We start from the raw sequence: 14877 nt of genomic DNA, 5'->3' as shown, positions 1-14877 counted from the left end.
GTCTGTCAAAGGTGCAATTCGATCAAAAGGAGTTAATAGATCTATGTACCCTCCCTTGACTTTTGCTCTCAAATAGCTTCAAAAGGAGTACAAGACAAAAACTCTTATAGGCCGAAAAGAAGGGCACATTGACAAAGCTTTTAATGCAAATACAACAAGTGGAACAAGTTACAGAGATTCCAAGGTCTTACAATGGTGATCTTGTTCTAGAATTTCCACCTACCATGGGAAAGTTGCACCATATGGATGCAATGGAGCATAAGTATGATCCTCATTGGTGGTCGAAGCCACAAACGTCCAATATTGTTTTTCCAAGTGTAGTGCGTCTTAGTCATTGCATAGGATCTCTCAAGTGTATGAATGAACAATGTGTCCACTTGGTTAATTATCATATTCCCAATACAAATCATTTCAACGGGTACATACAAAAGGCAACTGCACCCATACAATATTGTAAGATTGGAGATAAGAGCCTTACATGCCAGTTTTGTAAGGCAATTGCTTTCTGTATTGCAACATGTGATTGTGTAGTATACTATGTCATGCCATCCAATGAGACTGCCACTAGAGTCATGATTCATCGTGGCACACATCGACACGATGTGCGTAGCGGCACATCCAAAACACTAACGGACAACACCAAGGTGATGGTGCAAAGGATTTTGAATGTTGACCCACACGCAGGAGCCAGGAAGGTCCAAATGTGTTTGGCAAATAAAATTATAAGTACAACACTTGTTTGCAACAACACCAACGAAGGAACCAACAGCTATTTGCAATTTCTGAGGAGTTGGGTCCATTGGTGCAAGATAATTGGTATGAGCATTTCCTAGATTCTTATTTTGATGCAAAACTCTATGCTAAATTATTTTTTATCTAAACACTTTTAACATTGTTAGGTTTCGAAGGTCAGTATCTATTTTACGTAGAGGGGTTAACAAAGAATCTTTCAGCATTGATGCACTCCTAAAGCTGAAGCGAGACTGCACATATGACTTTTTCCATGGAAGCCGGTTTCCTGGTCAAGGTACGGAGGGGGAAAAATGTTATGTCTTCAAAATGTCCACAATTGGTCCAGCATCCGGTGTGGACCTGGTGAACCGAATGAGACAAGATTGGGATGGAGATCTTTAACGTGCGGGGATCCAGTTTGATCACACCAGACGTGTTAACGAATGGGTGACTATGGCCTATCATGCCTATGATCCAAGGTACATGGCGCACCTTAACAGCTTTGTGGCTTGCCTTTGACTCTCTCTAAAACAATTTGTTTGCAGCATGCAAGACCTTTTGACTATTGCAACTTGTGAAATGAAACAGGAAGACATGGAAACACAATGTTTTTTTTGGGAGTGTCTCAATGATGTAATGATATCGTGTGGGTGCGACCAAGCTTATTTCTTTGGCTTCATGGCGGATGAAGCTCAGCAAATTGGAATGCAGTTCGAATTGTTTTCAATGGTGGTGACAAGACCAATACAATGAGCGGTCGAGAGCGTTCTTGTATTTTCCATTGGAAGCAAAGCTTGAATCAGCACACAATGAAGTATGTGGTGCAAGCTTCTCAACACACACACAAAGAAATGTGTGAGAAGTGGAGGCAAGAACCAACAAAAGAGGCTGCAGCAGCAGAGGCTCGTCTGATAGCCCTATGATAATGACATTGGCACATGGATGGCGACAAATATTTCATCTGTACGATGAATTGCTTGCGTTTGGAACAAGGAATCCCGAATTGATAGTGGATTTTAGTTGCCAGGCTGCTAAGGCGAGCAGCCGTTACTCCAATTGATGCAGTGAGGATAACAGTCTTATTATTTTTTATGAAGCTTGAGGTGAAAATTTTTATGAGGAATGTTTTTCCACATCCTGGAACGCCTATAATGACATGGAGGCCATTACTTAGGCCGAATATATGATCAAAGATTGCTTGATGTTGAGGGGTTAGAATTGCATTGTTGGTCTCGATGAACTCTCGCGGTAGTTTCATCATTCTAGCTTGACTTTGAGATACTCCTGGTTCGACTGTGTCATTCACTGTACAAGTCAGTGGATCTTCACGATTGAGGTTGGGTAGTTCTAAATGCAATGAAACATCAACTATGGAAGTAGATATCTTGAAAAGACCATAAAAATGTTGGTGTCAACACTATTCATCCTTTTGTTTTCCAACTAGAAGCATAAGGTAATCACCTTCCTTAAACAAGTGTGCCTTGTGATGCTTATTGACATGCTTAGTGTAAAGTTCCTATAAATATTTAATGATAGAACTATTTGTACAAGCATGCACTCCCACGTTGCACACTCACAATTGGTGTTAGAGTTAGGTTTAGCCATGTAACAAACCACTCCCACTTCAAATGCAATGTCTAGCTTCTTAGCCACTGTACTACATGAAACTGGCGACAACTGAGAAATATAGATTCTTGCAATCGGCCTTCTCATTATCAATGTAAAATGCAGCCCCTTCTCTCATCTTGGTCGACCCCTCTTGCTAAATGCTCATGATGGCCTCCAATTTGCTCCTGTAAAGCTTAGCCAATCACAAAGTAGAAGCATAGTTGATAGCATTTTGAAAAGTGTCTCCCTTTTCCCTTTTGTGAGAGCTTTGGGTATTTAAATAATTCATCTAAACTCTCATTGGACCTTTTTTTCTTCTGGCCAATACGAATCAGGCAAGCCATTGGGCTGCTGGACGCTCATTGGACCCCTTGGTAGACTGTCCAATAGTCTTCTAGGGAGCTTAATTTCTATTGGTTCTTTTATCAAGCATTTTTAAATTGATTAGACTAGATTTACTCTAGCTTAATTCTCATTCGTCCACCTCTATGGCCATCCAATAGGATTTGAGGGGAGGTTGGGGACAATTGGCCTAGGAGCTTGACATGTGTCCAGTATTCCCTTTGTGTAAATGGGAAGCCTTGGAGTGAGTGTGCGTGTAGATCCTTGTCTCTCAACATAATAGCCGTGATGTGAACATGAAGTTGCATTCAGGATGTATTTCTAAAATAATGATAGAACAAGAAGCATCATCACCTGTAAGTCCTTTAGACACTACCCCTAAAAAAAAAAAAACATATGTGACAAAAAATGTGTTTTCATTGATGATGAAGCGAAAGTGGATGAGGATTCTAATCATATAGAAGGTATGTATAACCCATTGCCATGGTTTATAGCATTGACTACTTTTACTTTTGTTATTTTTATTTAGGTTTTTTTTGTTTCTTTTTGTAGAGGCTAATTTGGATGAAGAAGGTCTTGATGAAAATGAAGAGGTGAGTAATGACAGTGATCATGGGAGAGAGGATGATGGTAAGGAGAAGAAACATTCAAGACAATTGGGCAAACAAGTTTCTCTTGTCTTGATGAATGATGTGTTGAGTCAGTTTTATGTGAAGAAAAGGACCACGCCTCCTCCTATTCCTCTATGGAGATTGGTGGCTCATGAAGCTATTAGATTTGCCATCGATGATGCACAATGGTTGATATCTTCTTTTGACTCATCTGCTTATCTTGAAACTATGGGTCATTTTCTTGTTTCCATGGAGGGTGCTAGAGGAGAGATAATGCCAGTGACAACAAGCAACCTTGAAGAGTGGGGACCTGTATGGTGTCAAAAGAATGATGAGTTTGAGAGAGCTCTTGGAAAAGAGTGGAATGCCCTAAGGGGTAAGAAATTTCTTGTTTGGGATGGTAACCACAGGTTGAATACATGGTGGAGACGTATCAAAGAAAGTATGTCATTTTCTTACATTTTCTAATTTCTTTGTTGTGAATGATGCTTCTATATGAATCTTATAGTTGTTGTTTTAATATACAAAGTACTCCGATAATGCGAAATACCATGTAAGTGTGAGGTGTCAATTTATACAAGTACCAAAGGCAAAGGAGGCAGAGCTTCTATTCGCCCTAGACACAACCAATGCGTAAGTGGTTTAACATCGCTTTACTCCATGAGAAGGAAACTTATGCCTAACTATTCACTTCACATAATTTATTGTTGTAAATAGGATTTCTAGAGCTCATGTGACTCCAAACATTGCTCATGAGGTGTACATGTTTCAAAAGTTTGGTGTTGCCAACAAAGAATCTATTTTAGATAGATTGACACCCAAACTAAGGAAGTGGACAGAAGTTGAGATGAGTGTAGAGGCCCAATATTATCATGGTGTTTCTCCTTGGTATAACTCTCCTTGTGGATTGATTTCACAACTTGTTTGGAAGGTGACTACTCTCTTTTTTCTTCCTTCCATTTATAGTTTTGTGTATTGCTTGATGGTTACATAATTAATTTATGATGTAAGGATGAATTTCAAGCATTCCTCCCTAAAGAAAAGGCAAAGATTGAAGCATTTGGTTTAGATGAGGCCGAGAGGAAGAAACATTTAGATAAAGCTACTAGAGTGGAGGAGGAGCAGCTCAAAGATAGAGGCTACAAGTATCTATGCATTGCAAATCCCCATAATGGAGAGGATTTCTTCAAAGTGTTGATTGGCATAAAGTGGGAGGATACAACCATGTGTAAAATTACAAGAGACAAATTGTACTGCCTTCCAAGTTCTAAATTCTCTCATGAAACTGAAAGGTATTTTGGATGCATTTATTTGTCTATACTTGATTTTTTTCAATGTTTTCTTTAAGTTTAAGTTTGTATGTATTGTAGGAAGAAAATATTGTTGCAACTCATGAGTCTGACAAAGTCTAAAGACCCCTTATGTCCTCAATTTCAAGATTATAAGGCATTTCGGACTTACATGAAGAAAGAAACATGTTGGGCTCATATGCACTCTGAGGCCTCTCTTTTAATCCAAAAGATACAAGTTGAAGGGCCACAATTACCGGATTCATTCGATGAATTCTTCAAGATAATCTTGAAGAATCATGTCGTGCAGGTAAACATAAAGTGAAATATAAGTTAGAATTTATGAATATGTTTACATGTAGAGTAAGTGTGAGGTAATTACATGCATGCTTTTGCATATCTTATGGATGGGGTGAAGTCTTCGGATGTTGCAGAGAAGATGCCTGAGCTTGTGTTTTCAATGAAACGGCTAGTGTATAGGTTTGAATCTAAGATTACTTATGTATTGATGGTGATTATTGCATTGTGATATGCATGCATGAGAAGTACTTCATTCTATACCTTAAACTCCTCATAGAATCTTAAAAATGGATGGTTTGTATATTTTTTTTCATGGAATTACCAAAATAAAGTAGAATATTAAAAACATTTGGTGGCTTGATTTTCTTTAATATTGCTTTGCCTTAAATTCCACATGGCAGCCTAAGATAGGGTGGCTTTAATGGTTCTTTTTTGAAAAATGATCTCGAAAACAAAGGAGACCGATCTGCTGAAAAGTTTGTGGTTACTTAATTCTTTTCTTCTCTCAATACTTCTAGTTTCCTTTGTTCTTTGATAATTGTTGCAGGTGGATTTTGCAATGTGTTGAAGAGAGAAGATTGGGTGAGACTTCAGAATTGACAAGAGAGTGGGTTGATGTCCATGATGAGAGCACTATGTATTCTCCCTCCTTGCTTGAGAAAATTATGACACCATGGGAAGCACGATTATGTCCTTGGTGGCTAGATTATCCGATTGGTGTAATCCCAAAGCAAGAGAAGGATCTTCAAGAGTAAGTTCTTAAACCATGTGAAAGATTAATTTATGAATGTATGTGTGTACTTGAAAGCCATGCATATGATGATAGAAACAATGATGCTTGTAGGATTCAAGCAAGAGACCCATAGTAATAAAGAATTGGACGCACTTTTCTATGGAGCATCAAGTAAGCGAAGGAAGTGACGAGATTGAAGCTAGTAAAAATGCCACAAAAGCTGTCCAAGGTACACAGTCCAATGTGAGGACTACTCAAACAACCACAAGAGCTACTTCTTCTCCTTTTATTGGCATTTTGGACAAGAAAGGTAAAGGGCTTATGGAACCTCCTAGCACCTCAAGTGATTCAAAGTGGATGAATGCGGTTGAGGTCTCTTTAGCACCTACTACCTCCTTTGTTGCAGAGTCCTCTCTAAGTCGAGAGAGTTGGGAGAGAAGACCTATGACACGTTCTGTTGGTAAGTTGTCTCAAATGAATTTGAATCCAGACTTCGTTGATGCTCTACTTGTTGATGTGGCTAATTAGGTAAATGCAACATCCATGAAACATTAAATTTAGTATGTTTTCAATATATGACTATAAAATGTTTTTTAAATAGCATCAACAAGTTTTTTGCCACTCAAAAGACGCATCTTTATAGCAAATATGGAGTGCCATGCCAAGAGGTAGCTTGATTGATATTTGTAGATTTTTCTACGGTTTATTGGTGGACGCCCTTGGTCCTATCCCTTGGGATAAGTAAAATTTTATTATTTCAAAGGGTAACAAGAAAGTAACTTGTCTTACTAACATTTTGATTTTTTAGAGGGCATGACTATTCCCAAGTGGAATACTTTCTCGTCGGGTTTGGTAAGGGGTTGCATGGATCTTGCTTGCGAGTATTTGGCCGACGAGGGCTTCTTGGTCACCATGTGCTTAGCTGAGCACATAGGGGAGTTCCTTGTGGATGCATCAAGAGTGGGAATTGTGCTTCATCGTACTTGAACGCTTGTGTGTGACTCCAAGGCATATCGACATCCTGTCACTAGAGAGGCGGTAGGATCATTGATCTTTTAGTATATCTTGTTTTTATTTATATTATGGTAAGCTTCTTAATTTGATAATATCATATTTACAATTTGTATATTCAAATAGGTGCTTGATCTTATAATGTGTCTTTGGCATTGTGTTGGTCAAGCTATGCCGAGCTACGACAGAGAGAGTGGGGAGAAGATTTCGGAGAGGTTGTTTTCAGCATAGTGTTAGTTATGTATTAGATGATTGTGTTTTCCTCACAGAAGTTGATGGTGCAATTGTTACAGGTAGTGCGGAGAGAAGTAGTGTATTTTTTTGGTAAGTCGCTTATCTTGTATGATGTTGATTTGAATGGTCCTTGTATTAATTAACTTTGACACATTGTTTCCACCACTTGCAAGAGTAATGGTGTTTATTTCTATGTTGGTGACATGGTCAGGTGGTTGCTGGCAACATTCACAGAGCATTGCGACTATGTCTTGGATGTGTTTGTAGGGTGTGGTGGTTTGGGGAAGGCGAGTGCAGAAGACCTGAGACATTGCATGTGTTAGAGCTAGATGATGTACTCTATGAGTAGTATCTTTCTCCCATAGTGTGTGGACCCGTGCCAAGCTAAGAGGGAGGAGATTGTTGTGAGAAGATCCATACATTTGATTTTGTTACTACTATGATCTACGGATTATGTACTTCTTTTACATTTTTTGGGGTGGTAAGAATTTTGGAATGTCTCTATGTTTGGCATGTCTCTATGTTGGTTTGTGAAAGATTTAAGATCACCTTGTGAGACTACCTGTCATACTTTCAATTCCTTTCTAAAGAGCATACTTTTTCTCTAGGTGGTAGCTAACAAGGTTTTATTTGAAGGATTTTTTGTTAGTCGTTTCATTGTTTTGAATGTCCTTAAATCTCTTGTAGAGGCCTTTGTGATAAAGGTGGAGAGATACTTTTTGGAATTCTTAGGCTAAAATGAAGGAAACTCTTGCAAATTTGTTTTCTAGCAATGTCAGGCCTCATGTGGTGGAGAAGTGTGATGCCATTGCACAATGTGTCGGTCGCTGATTCATCGGTGAACACATATATTCTTTCTTACCAGCAAATGTGTCTTTGGATGGGCTCTCTGAAATAGACGTCTATAATTGTAACAAGATGGAAGCATGCCATTTTGGTCATCTCGCACAACTTGCATTGGCAACAGCTGATGACAAAGGTGTGTTCATGGTTGTTTGTCCATCAGTTAATTATGGAATGGTGCATGATATGGCATCAATTGTTGGTTGGCAAGAATATCACTTGAATGTGGTTGTGTTTAAGACACCTGTGTGCAAGACAAAAAGTAGAACCGTGTGCACATTGTTGGTTTCATCTATGAGAGAAGAGCATACTTGGACTTTAGAGGCCGTTGATATTCCATCAGATAATGCTTGGTACGATTCGCTTCAAGAGGATGATTGGACACGAGAGGAAGATGGGACACCAATGTGAGGTATAGTACGTCTTTCATTGGCTCTAAGTATAGTTTTCCTATGTCCTGTTACTAAATCCTTTGACAAATATTTGTTGTGTAGGGGGTATGGAACGTGGGCATTGGTTCTTTGGCAGTTTCTTGCACAATACACCAATGAGAACGACGTTGTCGTTCAATACGGGTTGATTGCGGTGCATTGGCCTTAATGGGTAGCCAGATGGGCCGTATGATGACAGTGTTTGAAAGCAATGAGGATGTCTCTAGCACACTAAAAAATGTTTTAGAGATGCAATCCCATCAACTACGAGAGATTTAGGAGTGATACAAGAGACTAGAAGATGAGGTCGAGCGTTCCCTGAAGGCAACATCTCTTGTGGAGCCGCTTCCAAACATTGTGGAGTTGGATCCACCAACCCATCCCATAGAGTAGACTAACAACAAGATACCTCACATTTTGTAGATGATGATGTTTGTGGTATGCCACTATATACGCATGCTTTGAACATTCTGTGAATAAATATATGTGTTTTGTTTGCTCGCAAATACATGTAAATATGGCTTTTGCTTGTTGTCGTAAACCAGATCATGTACAATGAAAGAGGATGTACAAACTTGTATGGATTTTGTTTCTTAGATACTACGTGTATTTTTGGCTATTTTGTAAGCACAATTAATCACTATGGTTGTCCTAAGTAGGTGGTACGTAGAGCAGAGAAAGGGAGATTTTTTGACTTTTTGAATCAATCCACTAAAACGAGCATAGATAAAGCTTTTTTAAAAAGATAATCAATTGTTCTATTTTTTAAGAAAAGCTTTCTCAAAAGCTCCCTCAAAAAGCTTCCTCCAATCCCCTACTCACATCTATTGTGACAACCTTAGTAGCATATAGCTCGCACAAAACCTAGTGTTTCATGCCAAAACAAAGCACATTGAGGTGCATTACCACTTTATTAGAGAAAGGGTCTTAGCAAGCGACATCTACTTTGAGTACGTGATGACAGATGAGAAGGTTGTAGATATCTTCATGAAGGTCCTTGGGGCAGAGAATCATACAAGATGCTTGGCACATACAAGCGATGGTATTGAGCTTGGGGGGGAGTGTTAAGATGTCAAGATCAACTTGTACGACTCTTGGATGATTACCACTGACAGTCATCATCAACGGTGCACCTTGGTGCATACGCATATCTTTGCCAGTGATGCTATAGATCTATACACCAAGTTGGTCTACCTACAGAGTGATGCCACACTTATCTACTCACCTCACTCACTAGCAATTTACGTTAGATCATTGTACTAGTTCCCTTTTTATGCTGTATTTTTCCTCTTTTTTTTTTTTAGATCTCTTATCTTGAGTAAGTGAAGAAGAAGATGTATAGTCTTTTGCCTCCATCTTTGTGTGTGTGTGTGTGTGTGTGTGTGTGTGTGTGTGCATGTGCGCGCGCTTGCAAGAGCTCTCTCCTTCTCTATCTCTTAAGAGCCCTTAATCATTTGAGTATAAGGAAGATGAATCTTGCTATGTTGTTGTAGCTTTCTTTTGCTCTTCAATTTTCCTTGTAAACCTTTTTGCTTTAAACCTCTGAGACTTCTCCATAGATCTTTGTATTTGCATTCATGGAATATGTTCCTCTTGCTATGGTTTCCTTTTGATATAAGGGAAATCTCTATTTCTTCCTCCTCTTTGGCTGCTTGGTTCTATGAAGGGATATCCTCTTTTCTTCAGATATCCCCATGGAGCTCTATGTCTAACTCCGTGGCTTTGCTATCATGTTAGTGCTTTTGAGCTTGATCAGTGTTTCTTTCTTTTTGTGGGAATTTTAGAATCACTCCTCACCACTTGGATACTATTCTTTGACTTGTGTAATAAGTCCAATTAGGAATTTGCTTCATGGAGGTCTTCAATCATCTCAAGTGCTTGATCTGCTATGCAAGCTAGCATCGGTGAAGTATTCATGTAGCTCTTGTTCATTTCATTGCTTGTTAGGTTTTCTTCAACCAAATTTTCCAAAATGTAGTTTCTTGAGCTGTATTTGATGATGCAATGCTTTGATAAGCCAATGGCCATTACTATTGCCAATGGCTCAATGTATATGGGCAACTTTTGCACTTTAAGATATTGTGAGATCAATCGTAATGGGAGCTCTACTTTTGAATAGATTGGGTCTTTATAGGTGAGCTTATGACCCTGCTACTTGATGAAAGCTTTATCATTATCAATTTCCTTGGTCTTTAGTAGCAAGTTGTGGTGACTGACCGATATGTGTAGTGCTAGGCAAACTATCTCATGGGTTATCTTTACTTGCATTGTAGCCCCATCTTTGTTTGTGAGAGTTGCTTCTCCAATGTACTGGATGCTTGACATCAATTCATGTGCTCTTTGAAAGTTAGTGCTCCATGGTGATAGACAAAAAAAATTGTCTAGCTATAGGCATCTAGCACTATCCATCATTTTGGGCTTTTGGTGTAGAGTCCACAGCTCTTCAGGGAGTATGGTCGCCTTTACTTTGATGCCATCTACTGCTTGGAAAATTCCAATGAAGATATTTTTTGGTGTTTGTTCCAAATATTTGTCTTTGACATGGGCCTTCTCATTGGACAAGATGTCCACGATCTCATAAGTTGCACCTCCCCATTCCTTTGGTACACATTAGTGAGGTATCCTCATAACAAAATTTTGTAATTTTAATGCCAAGAATTTGGTCGCAAGCTTGTAAAAAAAAATGTGCTTTAGTGCAAAATTGACCATAGACTAAAAATTAAACATAATTGAAGCAAATGTGATCCAAATTTGACCAAAATTCAATATTGTGTCTAAAATAACTACAGGCACTAGGAGGGATTGGTCTTGGATTGTTGTAGGTCAATTCTAAGCTAGAGTTACATGGATCAAAATTCATGTTTGGAAGCCAAATTAGGTTTTCTTGGTACCATCAAGTTCAACATGACTAATAGATGATATGATAGAAAACTTTTGGGATGATTGGGCTATAATTATCATATGAATCAAGTTGGATATATGTTATTTTAGAGATCTAGGATGGGTACATGGATCACGACCCATGTTTGGTCATAGAATCAGATTAAAATTGGGTCATGTGTCCTAATATCTAATCCTAGATATTAGGACATTCAAATTCAAATCAAAATTCACTAAGTTAGCCCAATTTCTAGCTTATGGCCATATCTTTTTGAGTTTGACCAAAACTATTTCTAAGAGCCCTCTTTGTTGTAATCATGTGTTTAATAGGTGTTAGTTTTCCCTGATTTGTTGCTTTGATATTGAAGAACACCTATGTGACCACTCGTATGTGTCAAGTTTCACCACAATCTATCTCTGAGGGACCCTTCTACCATTGATGTCAATCTTTATGCTCTTGTCAAGCACTTTTGGTTACATTTTGACTTCTTAAGCCATGTAACCACTTTCAAGGTTCTAAGCTTCAAGGTTTTGATAAAAACTCTAATTTTTGCTGCTTGGAGTCTCTGAAGGTGCACTCTCTTGAACTCCATCCAAACTTGTAGATTTCTTTGAAACCTTTGTTTCCCTTTGTTTATAGATATACTAAACTATCTATGGATCAAATTCTAGGATACAATGGCATGTGTGGGCATGGATCGTGATCCATGAACCAGAGCCAAATGATACAAGATTTGTAGTGTAGCATCTTGGCATGTTTCTAAAGTGATTGAGTACCAAATTTTTGGGTTTTCTGCCAATTTTTATTGCTGTAGGTCAAAATGACCATTTGGAGTCTCAGTGCTTGAAAATTTGGGGTTTTTAGGTCAAACTATGTTCAAATTCAATCAAGTTTTAGGGGTGGCCTACCAAAACTTTTCTCTAACTTTTTGCAAGATTTGACCCAACTCTAAGCTATATTGGGGGCATGAATCGCAATCCATTCTTGGACTCCAATTTTTTTTTTGTTTTCATTGTAGTACACTGGCGCGGATTGAGTGAATCTCTTGGAGTAAACTTTTTGAGTTTGGGTGATGGGGAACATGGATTGTGATACGTGCTCACCATTAAACTAGAATTTGGTTACATAGCCTCAAAGTTCGCATCGTGCTGAGTATTTTTCCCAATTCTTTTTGGATTTGAATCACGTTTGATCCTCTTGTTAGCAATAAAACTCGATTCAATTTTGATTGGCGCGATCTTTTTGGTGTCTTTGTCCTATCATGACCACATAGACATGGCGAGTAAGGTATGCAGAATGTACCCGTCAAATCTAATGAAGAATGATGGCCGTACTAACTGGCTTGTAGCAAGCAGAAATGCAGTGCACACTCTAGGTTGCCAAGAAGCCCTAGCCCTAAGATCTAGCCCTCTCTCTCTCTCTCTCTCTCTCTCTCTCTCCCACACACACTCTCACAAATGCAAATGAGGCCTAAAATGACCTATCTTGGGTATGTGTAGCCGACTTACTTAGAAACCCAAGTGTACTCTTACCTCTTTGCTTTGATTGCTCACTTCATTTAACTTGTAGCTCAAATGGCTAGTGATTTGAATATCCTATTGTTGTTCACCTTTGATTTTGCAACTTTGATCATCTATAAGTTGACCAAATATTTGATTTGCACCAAATCTTTTGAAACTTGACATGTTTGACGCTCTTGCTTTGCTGATTTGGGGTTTGCTTTCAAAACTCACTTTTGGCTCTTTTGGGTAGTTTTATTATTTTTTTATCCTTATTAACTAAAAATGAAACAAAATTACCAAAATTTATTATTAGTTGATTAAAAATTAGCCAAAATTCATCTTCATACTCATATACTCTCACTCTAGGCATCATGATTACTATAATTGGTCAGTATGGCTCATTAATATGCCTTATAAGAGGTAAAAAGTAAAATTTAAGCAATAAAACACATTTATACACATGAATTCTCATCATCTTGTAGTAGCCATACGTAGCTACTCACCCTTTCCCATCGTTTTGGACGAAAGGTTGTGCATTATGCATGGACGGTAACACTTTGTCTATGCAAGGCCATGTAATGTGGCCCTATTATGTCAATGGAAGAAGTGCATGGGGTAACACTATGATGTGTAAGATGTGGGTAATGAACTATTTTTTCAATGGTCTTTGTTGTCGAGGATTTATCTATACTATGTTTTTTGAATAAAAGTGTTTGAAGATGTCATGCTCTCTCTTTCATAATGGGTTGTTGAGGTTTTTGTGTCATGATTTAAATTGTCTTTGGTTGCTTGGGTATCCACTTGAACTTGGTTGTTTATGTTGGTGGATTTATCAGAGTTGATTTCAAGTCTATAGTTCTGGTCTCCATTGCTGAGTTGTTTGCACTAGTTGGGGTTGGGTTTGTGTTTTCTTTGGAATCCATTAACACTTGGGTGGGCTTTCTGTGGTTTTCAACTTTTGTTTTGGTTGCCATTACCAAGTATAATTTCTTTGAGGTTTTCAAGATCTTGTAGGAGGACTATGTTGTTTTGTTTTGAGTGCTACCTTTCAATATGTGGCCTTGGGTATCCATATCTGCTTAGTTTTGTTGGCCATGATTGATTTCTTTACCCATACCTACCTTGTTAATTGTTTGTTGAAATGTCATATATTTTTGGTTTGATCACTTATTGTGAATTTGTAACAATAGATTGTGCTTCCCACATATGATCACTCTTAGCACTAGATTGGTACCGGGACACTTTTATATCCTCTTAACCAAGTAATTTTCTAGAATTATTACGATGGATGCCAATGAGGTCTTAGAGTGTTTGATATCCACAAAGATATCATATGACCTTTGAAAAACTTGAATTTTTTTGGGCTATGGGTTCCAGCCGCTAGAATTTTCTTTCATAAGCAATTCCAACCTAAATTGTGCCAAAAAAAAAATGTGTGCTATTTTTGCACATTTTTCATAAAGGTGACAATTGACTACCCTAAAAATCCTCTTAGTGATTTCTAGGGTGCTACATAGGTAGCCTTCATCATTATAAAGGTCCTCAAATGCTTCTAATGCATGGAAATTCTATGTATTTGAAGTAATGACCTACTATGGAAATGATGCCGTGCGGATTTATGGATAAATTTTACATTGATCACCTTTTTGGCAATGCATATGCTATAGAAAGACAAGTTTGATTGTGCATATGAACTCATAACTATATATTGCATATATATTGAGTTTCGGGGCACCTAATACCCCCAATAGCTTACAACACAAAGTTGACAAAAAAAATCCATTTTACAAAAATCAAACTCATTATGAGTCAGGAATGTATTGTGTCCAATATTTCTCAATTCCTTCAATGGACATGGTCAACTTGTAGCTTAGGTCCAAACCTAAGCACACAACACTGTTTGGCTATAAGTACACACTTTCTAAAGAGATTGAGATGACCACAATGTGGAAGCTAGTTTTTTAGTTTGTGCAATTTTTGGGCTTTGTAGTTATGCTTAGAATTGTAAATTTTTTTTGGATGTTTTTAATGTATTTTCGGTGTTAGTATGAAGGCAAATTACCAAGATGTATTGATATAAATCCTATATAAGACTAAATATGGGTGTAGTCATGCAAACACCGATGATAGGTATGTAGAATACAAAATATGTAACTTTTTTATACTTAATTGTATGCACAATCAAAAAGATGTGGGGCTATAGCAACCTTATACTTACATTAGGAACTCATTGAAATTAATGGAAAAATTACATTGGTTGCATGGAAAATTCTCGATATGGTGTATCATGGGGCTAATCCTAAAATTATATTGATCTATCTGGAAGTTAGATTTTGATGTGCATGTCCATGCCTCCAAGC

At 38.0% G+C, this 14877-nt stretch overlaps 1 pseudogene; it reads left to right on the top strand.

Annotated features, from left to right (window-relative positions):
* The first annotated feature begins 5021 nt into the window (after positions 1 to 5021).
* Positions 5022 to 7209, top strand: LOC147463154 (uncharacterized; annotated as a pseudogene).
* The last annotated feature ends 7668 nt before the right edge of the window (positions 7210 to 14877 follow it).

The sequence above is a fragment of the Adiantum capillus-veneris genome, chromosome 2 (genome assembly GCF_014529385.1).
Source record: "Adiantum capillus-veneris isolate H3 chromosome 2, ASM1452938v2, whole genome shotgun sequence".
In the NCBI taxonomy this organism is placed as follows: domain Eukaryota; kingdom Viridiplantae; phylum Streptophyta; class Polypodiopsida; order Polypodiales; family Pteridaceae; genus Adiantum; species Adiantum capillus-veneris.
This window is presented reverse-complemented; position numbering and strand designations above follow the sequence as displayed.